Source organism: Macaca nemestrina, chromosome 19 (assembly GCF_043159975.1).
Source record: "Macaca nemestrina isolate mMacNem1 chromosome 19, mMacNem.hap1, whole genome shotgun sequence".
NCBI lineage: Eukaryota > Metazoa > Chordata > Mammalia > Primates > Cercopithecidae > Macaca > Macaca nemestrina.
Window position 1 is genome coordinate 7,671,648 of NC_092143.1, and position 14,954 is coordinate 7,686,601.

Genomic DNA, 14,954 nt, shown 5'->3' on the forward strand with positions numbered 1-14,954 from the left:
ACAGACACTTCCAGAGAAGTCGTTCATAGACCTCCCCCTGGGAATGCATTCCTTCCCTAGGGTATCAATTATTAATATTCCTTGCTGGGAAAAGAATTCAGCAATATTTCTCCTACTCACACGTCTGTTTATAGGCTCCCTGCAAGAAGAAAACTATGGCTCTATTCTGCCCGACCCCACAGGCAGTCAGACCTTATGGTTATCTTCCCTTGTTCCCTGAAGATCGCTGTTATTCTGTTCTTTTCATGGTGCACTGATTTCATATTGTTCAAACACACGTTTTACAATCCATTTGTACAATAGTGGTCCTGAGGTGACATACATTCTCAGCTTATGAAGATAATAGGATTAAGAGATTAAAGTAAAGACAAGCATAAGAAATTATAAGAATATTATTAGGGAAGTGATAAATGTCCATGAAATCTTCACAATTTATGTTCAGATATTGCAGTAAAGACAGGCATAAGAAATTATAAAAGTGTTAATTTTGGGAACTAATAAATGTCCATGAAATCTTCAGAATTTATGTTCTTCTGCCTTGGCTCCAGCCGGTCCCTCTGTTTGGGGTCCCTGACTTCCCACAACAGGCTGCTGATAAGGAAGGAATTTACTTCGGTGAGGGGTTAGGCCTGGGACCTATCTCCTTTCCAACAGGATGTTTCTCATGGCCTAGACCCTGGTGGAATTTTCCACTCTGACCTGAGTTTGTAAAATGGTGAAGGTCTGCAAAATGGCATGACTTGGGCTAACAGGAACTTCCACTCCTTTATTTATGTGGGAAACCTTCCCCTCTGCATGGAGACCCCTGCTTGCTGTGTAAGGGGAATCTATTTCCTTCTTGGACACATCTATTCATGGAATTGCTGGTACCTGGCATACACCTCCCTCTACCCTCAACCTTCCTATCTACCTGAGAGAATCCTACATTCTTACAGAAATAGTCCATCCCAACCTTTGAAACCACCTTCGCAAAACTGTGACAGTAAGAGCAACCTGACATAGTTGAATCCATCCTACTTCTGTCCTCCAAGCTGTCCTTGGTCTATCCTGCGCATAGGTAACTTTGGGAAGAAATTGAGTTTGTACTTCAACCTTAAAGCAAGGATGGTAATAGCCCTTACAATGGTGATAATGAACCACCTTTGTAAAATCAATGAAAAGCCACAAGGTTCGGATTATGAGAAGAGTCTGAATTCTATTAAGATATAGGCATAGTTAAATGATAACCAGCCAGTTCTAGAGGTCACAAGATACGTGACTTCCCCATTTATTCCTGTGGATAACATCACTATTGTAGAACCTAAGATGGGCCTTTTGAGATGTGTTTTCAGATTTGAATTTCTGATGACTGCTGACTCTACTGGGACCCCTGACTTGTGACTTAACAGGTCCTGTGACCCCACCCAGAGGATGACTCAGCACACAAGAACTGTTTTCCACACCCCTATGATTTCATCCCCAACCAATCAATGTTCCCTGTTCTTTAGCCCGCATCCACCAAACCATCCTCAAAAAACCCTAACCTCCAAGCCTTTGGGGAGACTGATTTGACTAATAACCCCTTCTCCTATGTGGCTGGCGTCATGTCAACTTAACTGTTTCTTTACTGCAGTGTTGCAGTCTCAGTGAATTGATTTTGTCTGTTTAGTGGGTAGGAAGACCCCATCAGGCAATTACACCTTTTCCCTCCATATCCTTCCAGGTCCTTAACTCTCATCATTCTGATTCCCACGACTTCTCCAGCCATGCCAAGGACTTTGTCTGCAAAAGGAAATATTTTATTTGTGAAACACTAATAAACTACACTTAGTCTCACATTTAGCCTTGCCATTCTTTCACATCCAAATTCCCATAGCATTTACTCCTGTGCCTTACAGAGCTCCATGTTTCTTGATTCCCCTGACATTCTTCACTGCCCCATTCCCATTTGAATCATATATTAAGCACAGAAACTACTTCCTCTTCCATCCCAAATCCCTTTCCCACTGTACTTTCCAAAAACCTACTCGACACACCCCAATTTCAGGATCAAGTTGATAATCATACAGATTCCTTTTTTTTTTTTTTGAGTAATTTTGGTAGCTAAAATTTATAATTCTAAATGATTGATCTATTGTAGCAATAGGAAGATCAACCCACATTACTGACATTTGTTTACCCAATATATTCCAGCTGGAAACCTGGGTTTCTGTGCAGTGCTAGGGAAACAGGTGTGGCCGCAAGTGCTTCTGCAATGACAATGACAAATGAGCAGGCTCTAACCACAGGCGGGGTTTGACTCTCATTCCAACCTGCGCAGGTCAAGTCCCTCTCAGGGACAGCCATGGCACTCCCACTCTGCCAGCTTTCCACACAATTCCAGCTCACTGAGCTTTGGCCCTCAGGCCATCATTTCTCACTGGGAAAAATGAGACCCCGAGGAGGTAACTCTCAGCTCTCAAACTGTTTCACGGCCTCTTTTATCACCCACCTTCCTTGTAATCTCACAAGATGCAGGGCATCCATACTTGAATTGAAAGCCAGATCCATCATTTGTGCTCTTGATCCTTTTCTTTCAGATTGTTTCAGACTTTGATTTATCAATTATTCCTTCTTTTTCCAGTATCTTATGCTGTTCTTTTTTTTCTACTGGCTCTTTCTCACAGCTTTATAAAAATGGGCTCTGGTATGAATGTCTCATGTTAACCACAAGGAATTTATTTGCCACATATAAATGTCTAATTTGGTTAATCAGAAGGTAATATACTTTTAAAAAAACTCCACAAAATTAGTTCTATAAGTGGGAGTGAAAAGTTCAAATCTAAATTAAATTAAGAGACTGTCATAAGAAGATTATATCCTTTATATACACATATATTTTCATGTTTTAAGTTATCTTAGAGTCCTTTGCATTAGTAAAATCATGGACAAATATGGGTGCATCCATTTTTGTATTACCACCCACAAATTATTCTGTTGAAAAGGTTTAACTCTGTTGTTATCTAGTAATGTCTTTTAAATGATTTTTAATTATAAATTAACACATTTTAAGGGCTAAATTTATAAAGAATGTACTTCATTAAAAATTTAAAAATTAATAATGACATGGAATTTCACAATATTACCACACAAAATTTATTGATAGCTTTGAGTTTAAAAAAATTAGAAGTCAGGGGGAAGTGAAGCAACATGGCCAAATAGAAGCCTCCAAAAATTGTTCCCCTAAGAGGAGCACCAAATTGAATTACTATTTACAGAAATAAAAGCACCTTCATAAGAACCAAAAATCCATTGAGTGATCACAGTACCTTGTTTTAACATCATGTTAAGGAACCAGGCACTAAAGAGGTTAGGAAAAGCAGTCTTGAATTGCCTATACCACCCTTCTCTCATCCCCTGAAAGTGACCTTGTGGCATGGAGAAAATCTGTGCACTTAGGGGAGAGAGAATGCAGCAATTGTAGTACTTTGCATTGGAACTCAGTGCTGTCCTGTATCAGTGGAAAGTGACACAGGACAGAACTCAGCTGATGTCCATGGAGGAAGCATTTAGACCAACTATAGCCAGAGGCAAATTGTCCATCTTAGTGGTCAGAATCTGAGTTCGAGCACCCTGCCACCATGAGCTAAAATGCTCTGGGTTCCAAAACAAACTAGAAAGACAGTCTAAGACACAAGGACTACAACTCCTAGATGAGTCCTAGTGCTGAACTGGGCTCAAAGTCAGTGGATTTTGGGGGCATGTGACCTACTGAGTCACCAGCCAGGGTGGCCAAGGGAGTGCTTGCATCACCCCTGCCCCAACCCCAGGCAGTGAAGCTCACTGCTCCAGGAGAGGCTTCTTTTTTAGGCTTAAGCAGTGGAAAGAGGAGAGGAAAGAGGATTTCATCTTGCAACTTGGATACCAGCTTAACCACAGTAGAATAAGTCAACAGGCAGAGTCCTGAGGCCCTCTTTCCAGACCCTAGCTTCCAGATGACATTTCTAGACACAACCTAGGTCAGAAGGCAACCCATTTCCTTGGTGAGAAGGATGTAGTCCTGGCAGGACTCATCACCTGCTGACTAAAGAGCCCTTGGGCCCTGAATAATGAGCAGTGGGAGCCAGGGAGTACCTACTTTGGACCTTGGATGAAACTCAGAGACATACTGGTTTCATGTGTGACCTAGCACATTCCAAGATCTGGTGGTTATGGGGAAAGGCTATTTCTACTTGAGGAAAGGAGAAGGAACAGTGAAGACTCTGTCTTGAAGCTTGGGTATTAGATCAGCCATGGTGGTGTAGAGCACTAAGTGGGCAGCTGGGATCTGCAATTCCCAGCCTTTGCTCCTGGATGGCATTTTTGGATTTGCCCTGGGCCAAAGGGGAACCCAAGTCTGTAAAGGAAAAGACTCAGGCCTGGCAGCATTCATTGCAAGATGACTGAAGAGCCCTTGGGCCTTGACTGAACATTGAGGACAGCCAGACAGTACTTGCTGTGGGCCTGGGGCAGTGGTGGTCATTTTGCTTTGCCTGTGGAAAGGAGAAGGAAGAGTGGGAAAACTTTGTCTTGTGACTTGGGTGCCAGCTCAGCCTCAGTAGAATAGAACACCACGTAGATCCCTAAGGTTTCAGACTAGAAGCCCTTGCTCACAGACAGAATCTCTAGACCTTCTCAGGGACAGGGGGAACTTGCCTCTCTGAAGAGAAGAACACAAGCTTGGCTGGATTCACCACCTGCTGATTATAGACCCCTTGGGCCTTGAGTGAACATAGGCAGTAGCTAAGACAGTGGTTACTATGGGCCTTGGACAATACCTTGTATTTTGCTGGCTTTGGGTCTGACCCAGTGGAATCTGTGTGGTAGTGGCCACAGGGTTGTTTGTGCAACCCCTTCTTCAGCTCCAGGCAGCTCAGCCCAGAATGAGAGACTCCGTTTGTTCAGGGAAAGTGAGGGAAGAGAACAAGAGTAACTGCCTAGTAATCTAAGGAATTCTTGAAAATTTTACCCAAGACCACCAAGGCAATACCTCTGCAAGTCTGCAAAAGTCACAGCTTTACTGGGTTTGGGGTTTCCCTAAATGCAGATATGGCTGCAGCGACCAAAGACTTAGATCACAACACAGAGTCACTTCAAATATATGGAAAGCCTTCCTAAGAAGGATGGGTGCCAACAAGCCCAGATTGCAAACACTACAATAAATACCTAACTCTTCAATGCCCAGACACCAATGAACATTGACCAGATTTAGAAAATAGTCTTAAAAGGGCAAGCCTAATAATTATTGGTATTAAAGTAGAGGTAGAGAGAAAGATAGGGATAGGAAATTTATTCAAAGGGATAATAATGGAGAACTTCCTTCCCAAACCTAGAGAAAGATATCAGCATTCAAGTACAAGAAGGTTATAGAACACCAAGCAGCTTTAAACCAAAGAAGACTACCTCAAAGTGTTTAGTAATCAAATTCCAAAAGTCAAGGAAAAGAAAGGATCTTAAAAATAGCTAGAGAAAAGAAAAAAATAACGTACAATGGAAATGCAATACGTCTGGCAGCAGACTTCTCAGTGGAAACCATACAGGCCAGGAGAGAGTGGCGTGACATACTTAAAGTGTTGAAAGAAAACAACTTTTATTCTACAATAATATATCCAGTAAAAATATCCTTCAAACACAAAGGAGAAATAAAAACCTTCCCAGACAAATAAAAGCTAAGGGCTTTCGTCAACACAGACTGTCCTACAAGAAATGCTGAAAGAAATTTTTAATCTGAAAGAAGAGGATATTCCTGGGCAGTAAGAAATCATCTGAAGGTAAAAAATTCACTGATAATAGAAAGTACACAGAAAACATAGAATATTATAACACTGAAATTGTGGTGGGTAAACGACTCATTTCTTAAGTAGAAAGATGAACAAATGAGCTGATCAAAAATAATTAAAACTTATTGAAACACAGATGGTAAAATAAGATACAAACAGAAACAACAAAATGTTAAGAAGCAGGAGGATGAAGTTAAAATGTAGAGTTTTTACTAATTGTTTCTTTGTTTATACAGTGTTAAGTTGTCATCAGTTTCAAATAATGGGTAATAAAATATTATTTGCAAGCCTCATAGCAACCTTAAACCATAAGACATAAAACAGATCCACAAAAAATAAAAACCACCACAGAAAATTACCTTCAGTAAAAGGAATACTGGAAAGAAGGAAAGAAGGAAGAGAAGACCACAAAACAAACAGTAAAGAAGGAACAAAATGGCAGGGGTAAGTCCTTACTTATCACTAATCACATTGAATATAAATAGATTAAACTTTCCAATCAAAAGACATATAGTGGCTGAATGGATAAAAAAAATAAGACCCAACAATCTGTTGCCTACAAGGAACACACTTCACCTATAAAGACACACATAGACTGCAAATAAGGAGATGGAAAAAGATATTCCATGCCAATTGAAACAAAACAAAACAAAAAACAAAAAGCAGAAGTAGCTATACTAATATCAGACAAAACAGGTTTCAAGATAAAATCAATGAAAAGGGATAAAGAAGGTCATTATATAACAATAAAGGGGTTAATTCAATAAGAGGATATTACAATTGTAAATATACATGCACTCGACATTGGAGCACTGAGATATATAAAACAGATATTATTTGGGCTAAAGAGAGAGATAAACCCCAGTACAACAACAACCCTAGATGCCAACATTCCACTTTCAGCATTGGACGGATCATCCAGACAGAAAATTAACAAAGAAACATCAGACTTAATTTACACTATAAACCAAATGTACCTAATATATATTTACAGAGCACTTCATCCAATGGCTGCAGAATACACATTTTTCTCTTCAGCACATGGTTTTATCTCAAGGATAAACCATATGTCAGGCCACAAAACAAGTCTTCAAAAATGTTGACATCATATTAAGAATCTTCTCTGATCACAATGGAATAAAGATAGGAATCAATAGCAAGGGGAGTTTTGAAAACTATGCAAATGCACAGAAATTAAAGAATATGCTCCTGAATGACCAGTTGGTCAATTAAAAAAAATTAAGACAGAAATTTAGAAATTACTTGGAATAAATGTAAATGGAAACACAATGTATCAAAGTGTTGGGATACAGAGACACCCTTAAGAGAATAGTTTATAGCAATAAGCACCTGTGACAATCAAGGAGTAAACTTCAAATAAACAACCTAATGATGCATCTTAAAGAATTAGAAAAGGAAGAGCAAACCAAACCCAAAATTAGTAGAAGAAAAGAAATAATAAAGATCACAGCAGAAATCAATGAAATTGAATTGAATAAACATAAGACAAAAAGTCAATAAAATTTAAAAATTGATTTTTTCAAAAGATAAACAAAACCAGCAAGTCTTTGAGACTAAGAAGTAAAGAGAAAGGTCCCTGATAAATAAAATCAGTATTGATAAAGGAGACATTACAACTTATACAACAGAATTTCAAAGGATCAATAGAGGTTACTACAAGCAACTATATGCCAATGAATTGGAAAACCTAGAAGCGGATAAATTCCTGGACACATACAACCTCCCAAGATTGAACCAAGAAGAAATCTGAAAACTAGATTTCTTCTAGTTGGTGTTTGCAGGCAAACAACAAGTAATGTGATCAGAGCCATAATAAAAAGAATCCCAACAGAGAAAACCCCAGGATTCCAGAGCTTCACTGCTGAATTTTACCAAACATTTAAAGAATTAATACCAATTCTCCTCAAACTATTCCAAAACACAGAAGAGGAGAAACTACTTCGAAATTCATTTGGAAAGGACAGTATCACCTTGACCAAAACCAGACAAAGACACATTTTAAAAAAGATAACTACAGGCCAATATCCATGATGAACATTGATGCAAAAATACTCAACACAATACTAGCAAACTGAATTTAAAAACACATTAAAAAGATTAGTCATCTTGACAAAATGGTATTTATCCTAGGTATGCAGGTATAATTTGGCACATGCAAATTTGTTTTATTATTATACTTTAAGTACAATAAGAACATACAGGTTTGTTACATAGGTATACACATGCTATGGTAATCCTTATTTAATATCTCTAGGCTGTGGCGTTGTTTTGATTTTTACCGAGTTACTTAGTTTACATTATCTCCCGTTACTATCTCATCCATGCCTGAGATTGAGTTTAGCCACAGCCCATATGTGGTATGCTAACTGTATCTGTGGCCCACCTCTATCCCAAACTCCAGGGTTACACCACTGGAGGGACCACAGGCATTGCAAATACAGTATATCTCAAACAGAACTCATTACACATGAAATTAACTCATTTTATACTTGAATTTACTTTTGAATTTGTTGGTATGAGCTTTTCTCCTGTCAGTCAACTCAGAAACCTGGATACTATTTCTGGCCTCTCTTACTCTCAGCAAACTTACCTAGAATTTACATGTTTCTCAGATTTTACTCCCCAATTATTACTTAGATGCTCTTTTTCTGTTTCTCCGGCTGCCGTTGGCCATCCAGGATTTCAGTAACAGCTGCAATCGACGTTCTTGTGGCCATCCTCGCCTCCACTCTTTCCTCCCTTGAATGAGTGAATTATACCGCAAAGAGGTGATCTATGAGAAATGAACCTCTGACCAGAGCAGCTACAATGGTTCATAGTTGCTTGTTTCATGCCAAGTAATGTTTTCCAGCTCCTAAGAAGAGTGCTTTTCACTGTGTTTCATGATCTGCTTCTGCCCACGTGTTAGTCCCATCTCCGGGCACTTTTCCTTCCTGCCTTCCGAATATTAGGCTCCAGCTTGAGTGAAGGACCTAATGTTGCCTACACGGTGCTGTTCCAAGCTTCCATAGTTTCATCTCTGCATCTCTCAGCCTGGAAAATGTTTTCCTTTACTCCCTGGGATGGATAATTCTTTTCTAGCCTTCAAAGATCTAATCAGATGTGATAAGCTTCACTTTTGCCAACCCTTTCCCTACCCTAAGAGGAGCTTTCCTTTCCCATCCACCAGGGTTCTGTCTTTTCCTCTGTCCTGGCACCAGCACAGAGCACTGGAAGCTGTCCCGTGGAAGTGCGTCTTCCCCACTAGTCTGGGAGTTTCTTGAGCTCAGAAATGACGTCTCTTCAGCCTTCAGTCAGCATTAGCACAGTGAGCGGAACACAGTCAAAACTGAAAACACAAAATGTGTTTGAACTAGAGAGAGGTGGTGCTTTCACAGCTTTGTGAATGTACAAAATGCCACTGAGTTTTTCACTTTAAAATGGTCAATTTCATGTTATTCAAATTTCACCTGAATAAAAAAGAAAAAGAGAAGATGTATATTTGTTTCGAGTTTCATTCCAAACATTTGGGTTCAGTGGGTGAATAAACCTTATTTAGAAAGACACTGAAATGTTTTGGAGGTCAGTATCAACTGATTTGGAGCGGGAATTGTTGCTGAATAAACATAACCTCCTCACACTTGTTTGAATTTCCAAAGACTGTTATCACAGACACCCTGGAAAGCTTTAGCTCTGAATAAGTGATAGGATGGAAATTTTCCTATGTGAATTGGGATGAGGTCATATAGCAAGTGACTAAGCCATACATTTGGTTATAGCTACATGAGCCAACTTACATAATAGCGATTTGTAAACCCTAAAGCCTTATTCAAATACAATGCAATCTCTATGATAATTATTATAACAATATTAGGTGATGCCAAATATTGACTTGGCTGATGTTCAGGGACTCTATAAATTACATTAGCCAATGTATATACTTGCAAGGAAGGGATAATTTATTATTTAAAAAGATTATCAATTGCATTGTTATTTCAGAAGCAGTTTAGTATACTGGATATAATACAGAAGTGGAAGTTGACACTTGGCTTTGTGTCTCAGTAATTCTTACTCAACTTTAGACACTAGCTATGTTGCACATGCTCATTGAACATTAATTTCCTTGCAGAGTTAATATCAGTTCTACATAATTTAAATTGATTTTGTGAAATGTGAGCCATTACTTGAATGTAAATCACCGTTGTCTTTGAAGTTAAACAGAAAGAGTAACCTGTATCTTCAACAAATATGCAAAAACTGTAAGATTTTCAAAATATAAAAAACAGATATTAGAAATAAAGGAGAGAGAAAAATCTTTCATAATTTTGTAGTCTTTTTTTTTTAAAACCTACTTTCTTTATAGTTAAATAACCTTAATTCACTTTTTGGGGAGACTATAGAAAGATGTATTTGAACATATACATAAAAAGAATTAAAAGCCCCTGTAACAAATTATCCTTTCTTTTAAAATTTATTTTATTGTGTAACAACTTTAATTTATTTTTTAGATAAATAAAGTAAAGGAATAACTTATATTTCAAGTTGTATATTAAGTTAATGGCAAAGCAAATCAATACATGTATTGAAATTCCATAAGGACTTATATTTAAAAGGTTTCATATTCTCTTGTATTTTCTATTTATCTTGAAAATATCACCACCTCATGCCAAACTGATTTCAGGAAACTCCTCTATAACCCTTAAAAACTGACAAAAAATACATTAAAACTTTGAGTATTTTTAATCTGCATGATTTTATTAAACCTCCATAATATATTTGTTATATGTTATTTGAATGCTGATGATATGCTATTTTGATTTACATATAAAAAATCTAGTACTGTTTCTAACTTTGCACCCTTTTATACACTGTAACTGGATAGCACATTTATATATATATATATATATATATATATATATATATATATATATATATAATAGTTATAGTAAAATTTGAAAATTTTAACCTTAGGATTTTCTCCCTCTGCTAATGCCAAAGAGACAGAGTGTGTGTTAAAATAGCATTTCAACTTGAAATCTCAGAAATAACACCCCAAAAGACCTATTTCACTTATTTTGTGTTGGAGAATTCTCTTAGATAGTTAATGTCTATTTATATGGTAATTGCTCCCCAATATATGTCTCCTTTTTCTCTTTTCAGCTACATTTCCATTTTCACCTAATAGCACCAGGCACTAATGTACTGTGTGAGTACAAATGATCTTCATGAATAGTACTGAACGAATCAATAAAACGTTCAAGTTTAGCTTAAGCTGAATGCTTAACCGTTCATGAATTAAAATGAGATGAGAGAATACTTGTGAAGCATGGGGCATGACTTTTCTTTCAGTGATTCTTTGAGAAAACTAGCCCACATGACAGTTATGTTCTTTCCACTATCACTGTTTCACTCTCTTCAAGCCTCAGCAGACCTCTTGGTTCCATTTAAGAAGTTATGGACCTAACAGTGTTGGTAAAGAAATTTTTGGCAAATTCCCCCACCTTTAGTGTATAGAACTTATATATTCCACCTGCATCATACATATTAAAGGAAAGGAGTAGAAAAAGCCAGCCACAGTTATACAATGGAGGAATAATATGGAAAGGAAAAGGGAGAGAGGAAACAATAATTTTGATGGCCACGACAGCCCATCTGGAGCATTACTGCCATACTGCTGGCTGCAACAGGGGAGGCCTGGCTGGGGATGCATGCTCCAGGGAGCCAGCGGGGAGCCAGCAACAGGCAGACGCCCCACCCCTTCTGAGTTGGAGGGGTGGGAGCCCCGCCCTCCCAGGCACAGCTGCAGCCACACAGCTGCAGCTGCAGACGTGGGTATCCCTGTACTCTGGGAAACCTGGGAAGCTCTCCTGCCCCCACAGGCTCGAAGTGGCTGCTCCTGCTGCCTGGCATCTTCACATTCCTGGTGCCCACTCTGATTTTGGAGCCAAGTTGTGGCTGAGCCCCAGCACTGTTGCAATCTGGCCATGTGGGCACACACTTGGGGTGGTGCCGACACGTCGGCTCCCTGATGTCTTGGCCATCTTTGGACTTTGGGTGCCAATGCGCATGAGAGGGAGGCCAAGGGGGTCTGAGGTTGGCTTGGCATGGGTCTGCAGGTGTCCGTTGGCATGAATAGCTTGGGCACCCTAGAGGCTGATGGCGGCAGGAGGCAGACAGGCTCCTGGGCAGAAAGGGGTAGGTCCCTGGTGAAGTCCCACTTTCAAGCAAGGGATGGCCTGAGGCCTGGTGGCTGGGCTGTCAGTTGCACACACTGGAGTGAGAACTTATCACCATTCACGGACTAATCGGCATGCACTTCCTCCCCTTTGAAGCCATAAAAACTCCGGACTCAGCCAGACTCAGACAGATGATGGAATGGCCTGCCTGTGGCTCGGAGCTACCTAGTCTCAGTCTAGGTTTCCTCTTCCCTGAGGGCTGCAGAGTCAATGGTGTGACCTGCCTGTGAAAAGGAGCTACCCACTTCAGGTCTTCTGAGAGCTGTACTGTCCTCAATAAAGCACCTTTTCACCTTGCTCAACCTCCAGTTGTCTGCTTACCTCATTCTTCCTGGATGCAAGACAGGAACTCAGAACCTGCCAAACTGTGGGACTAAAAGAGCTCTAACACAAATGGGTCTGAAACACGTCCACCTCCACTCACCATGTTGTGAGTGATGAGAGGGAGAGAAGACAGAAGGAGAGAAGAGCTGCAGCCCTTTGGGGAGCCCAAATCTAGGAGCTCCCGGAGCCAGGGCTGTGACACCCTCTTTGGGGCTCTGTGGTTCCTCTTGTCTCCCAGCTTCTGGGCACCATTGCATTCCCTGGTACCTGCAGTGGAAGCTGCTTGTGGTACACCTGGTCCAGCCGCAGCATCGCAGGGAGGTGGTGTGTCTGGTTGTGCACAGTGACCAGACCCTGTGCTCACTTGCTCACACACCCTTCACTGCTCTGGGCCTGGCTCGCCTTTGGCAGGTGTGGGATCCAGGCTGGTGGTATCAGCTGAGCACAGCTTGCCAGGCCTAGTGGGCAGAATGAGCCCAGTGGGCCCCATAAAAACTCGGAAAAAGATGCCACTGCCCACAGAGGTTTCTGACTAGTGAAGTGACACCCCAAGGATCCTGTGACACTTTAAGGTTTATATATTCAATTTTTATTCAACAAATATTTATTGTGTACCTATTATGTCCCAAGCAGTCTTTTTTCTATTGGCAATGTAACAAATAAAATAAGCAATTTTAGTTCTCTCCCTGTAAAAGAATGTATAAGCAGATTATATACATAAACAATGGGATTGTAGGCTGGGCATAGTGGCTCATGCCTGTAATCCCAGCATTTTAGGAGGCTGAAGTGGGCGGATCATTGAGGTCAAAAGATCCAGACCATCCTGACCAACATGGTGAAACCCTGTCTCTACTAAAAAAAATGCAAAAATTAGCTGGGCATGGTGGCATGCGCCTGTAGTCAGGAGGCTGAGGCTGGAGAATCTCTTGAACCTGGGAGGCAGAGGTTGCAGTGAGCCGAGATTGCACCACTGCACTTCTGCCTGGTGACAGAGCAAGACTTTGTCTCAGGAAAAAAAAAAAAAAAAAAGGATTGTAAGAAGTAATTTTTCTGAAGAGAGCCAAGAGAGTGGTGTGGTATGATAAAGAGTGACAGGAGGAAGGCCACTGGCTAAGAGTTCATGAAAGCCTATTTGAGGAGAAGGCTTTTTAACTGAGACCTGAATGAGAATCAAGCAGCAACTGTGAATATGTGCAGGACAAGTGACCTAGGCACAGGGAATGTGTGTGGCCTTCTCTTTGCAGCTGGTGCTTTGAATGCACAAACAGAAGCCAGAGGTCCTGGAGACAACTGAGCTAGGAAACAGGCAGGAGCCAGATCCTTTAGGCCCTCCAGGTCATGATAACAAAGTGAGGATGAAGTTTTATTACAGAAAGAAAGAAAATATATTCAAGGAGTTTAGCAGTGTCCTGCACAGACCAGGAGCTTAATGAACATGAGATCAATGGCTTTCAAGTGTGACTGTGCAATCACATTGCCAGGGCAACTTTTAAAAGAGCCTGAGTCTCAAAGATGAAAAATGTCAGGAGTGGGATGGCCACCAGGCCATGATTCTAACATGTAGCAAACGTCTTGCACAAAGTATTTTGCAGAGTGCTTTATTACATTTTATTATTACTATATAAGTGGTAAGAATGCTCACTTTGTTACTTTATAGACAAGGGTTTCTGAGAGATTAGTAGAATTCTGGGCCATTTTCGTTTTTTAAAGCTTCTGGTGTATATATTTTTTTTAAAGAATAAATGTCAAAAAAAGGTTATACATTTTATGATGCTTAATCTATGAAATTAATGTTTTTAAGTTGAAAACATAGCTAAAATGCAATGGTTTCTACAATGTCCAGGATAAATGGAATTCATTCACACCTGCTTTGGCAAAGTTCCAGATTTGGTAACACCCCAGGAGCAGTATTGAGCCCCCAAAGTATAGCACGAGTGTAGGATTGTGTTTGCAAGGAGGGACTGGGTGTGGGTGAGGGGAAATCACAGGCTCTGCTCTAGAAAACCAAGAAAGAGTCGCTGCTTTTGTTCAACATGAGCTGCCTCAAAGTCCAGGTAGACGAGGTATTCCAGACAACTGCGCTTTTCCTTCCTCTCTTCTCAAGGATTTAGCTCTGCCTGGGGCTGAGAAAAACGATTGGAAATGTTCAGGTGAACATGTATGTCTTAAGCAGAAAGCTTCCTGTCAGGTAACCTGGAAGTCTTGATCTGATCAGACCTCACCCTCGTCCTGGCAGGTCTAGTCCCTGCCCTGGAGGCCTGGGCCCGGGCCCAGCTTCCATTCTTCACTTCCGTTCTGCAAATTCTCACTCCCACTCATGTTGGAAGGGAGGAAGCTAGTCCATCTCACAGACTGAACCTCAGCAGAGGGTGCAAGAAGACCCTGCCTGGGAAGGCAGGCTGAGATACCAGCGTTTTGATGGGAAACATTTAAATATTTAGACACAGCATACAAACGTAAGATGTAGGTCTAAATGAAGCATTCTAATTCCAAGTAAGATCGTGGTATTTCCTTAAGGACTGTTTGCTGTCTAACTTTAGGTCTCATGTGGGGCTTAATCTGAGCATGAGCCACAAATCCCAGGGAAACTGCTTTTCTAATCTGTTTAAGTATATTG

General features: G+C 40.4%; 1 protein-coding gene and 1 long non-coding RNA gene across 4 annotated transcripts in view; one reads left to right on the forward strand and one right to left on the reverse strand.

Annotated features, from left to right (window-relative positions):
- The window catches only part of LOC105489348 (uncharacterized), a 65,934-nt gene extending 56,911 nt beyond the window's left edge, over window positions 1–9,023 (reverse strand). Inside the window, exon 1 of the long non-coding RNA XR_011616781.1 lies at window positions 8,389–9,023. This is a non-coding gene — a long non-coding RNA (uncharacterized lncRNA). The remainder of the gene's footprint in view (window positions 1–8,388) is intronic.
- The window catches only part of LOC105476927 (cerebellin 2 precursor), a 98,569-nt gene that overhangs the window by 36,068 nt on the left and 47,547 nt on the right, over window positions 1–14,954 (forward strand). The gene's annotated exons all lie outside the window — the stretch shown is intronic.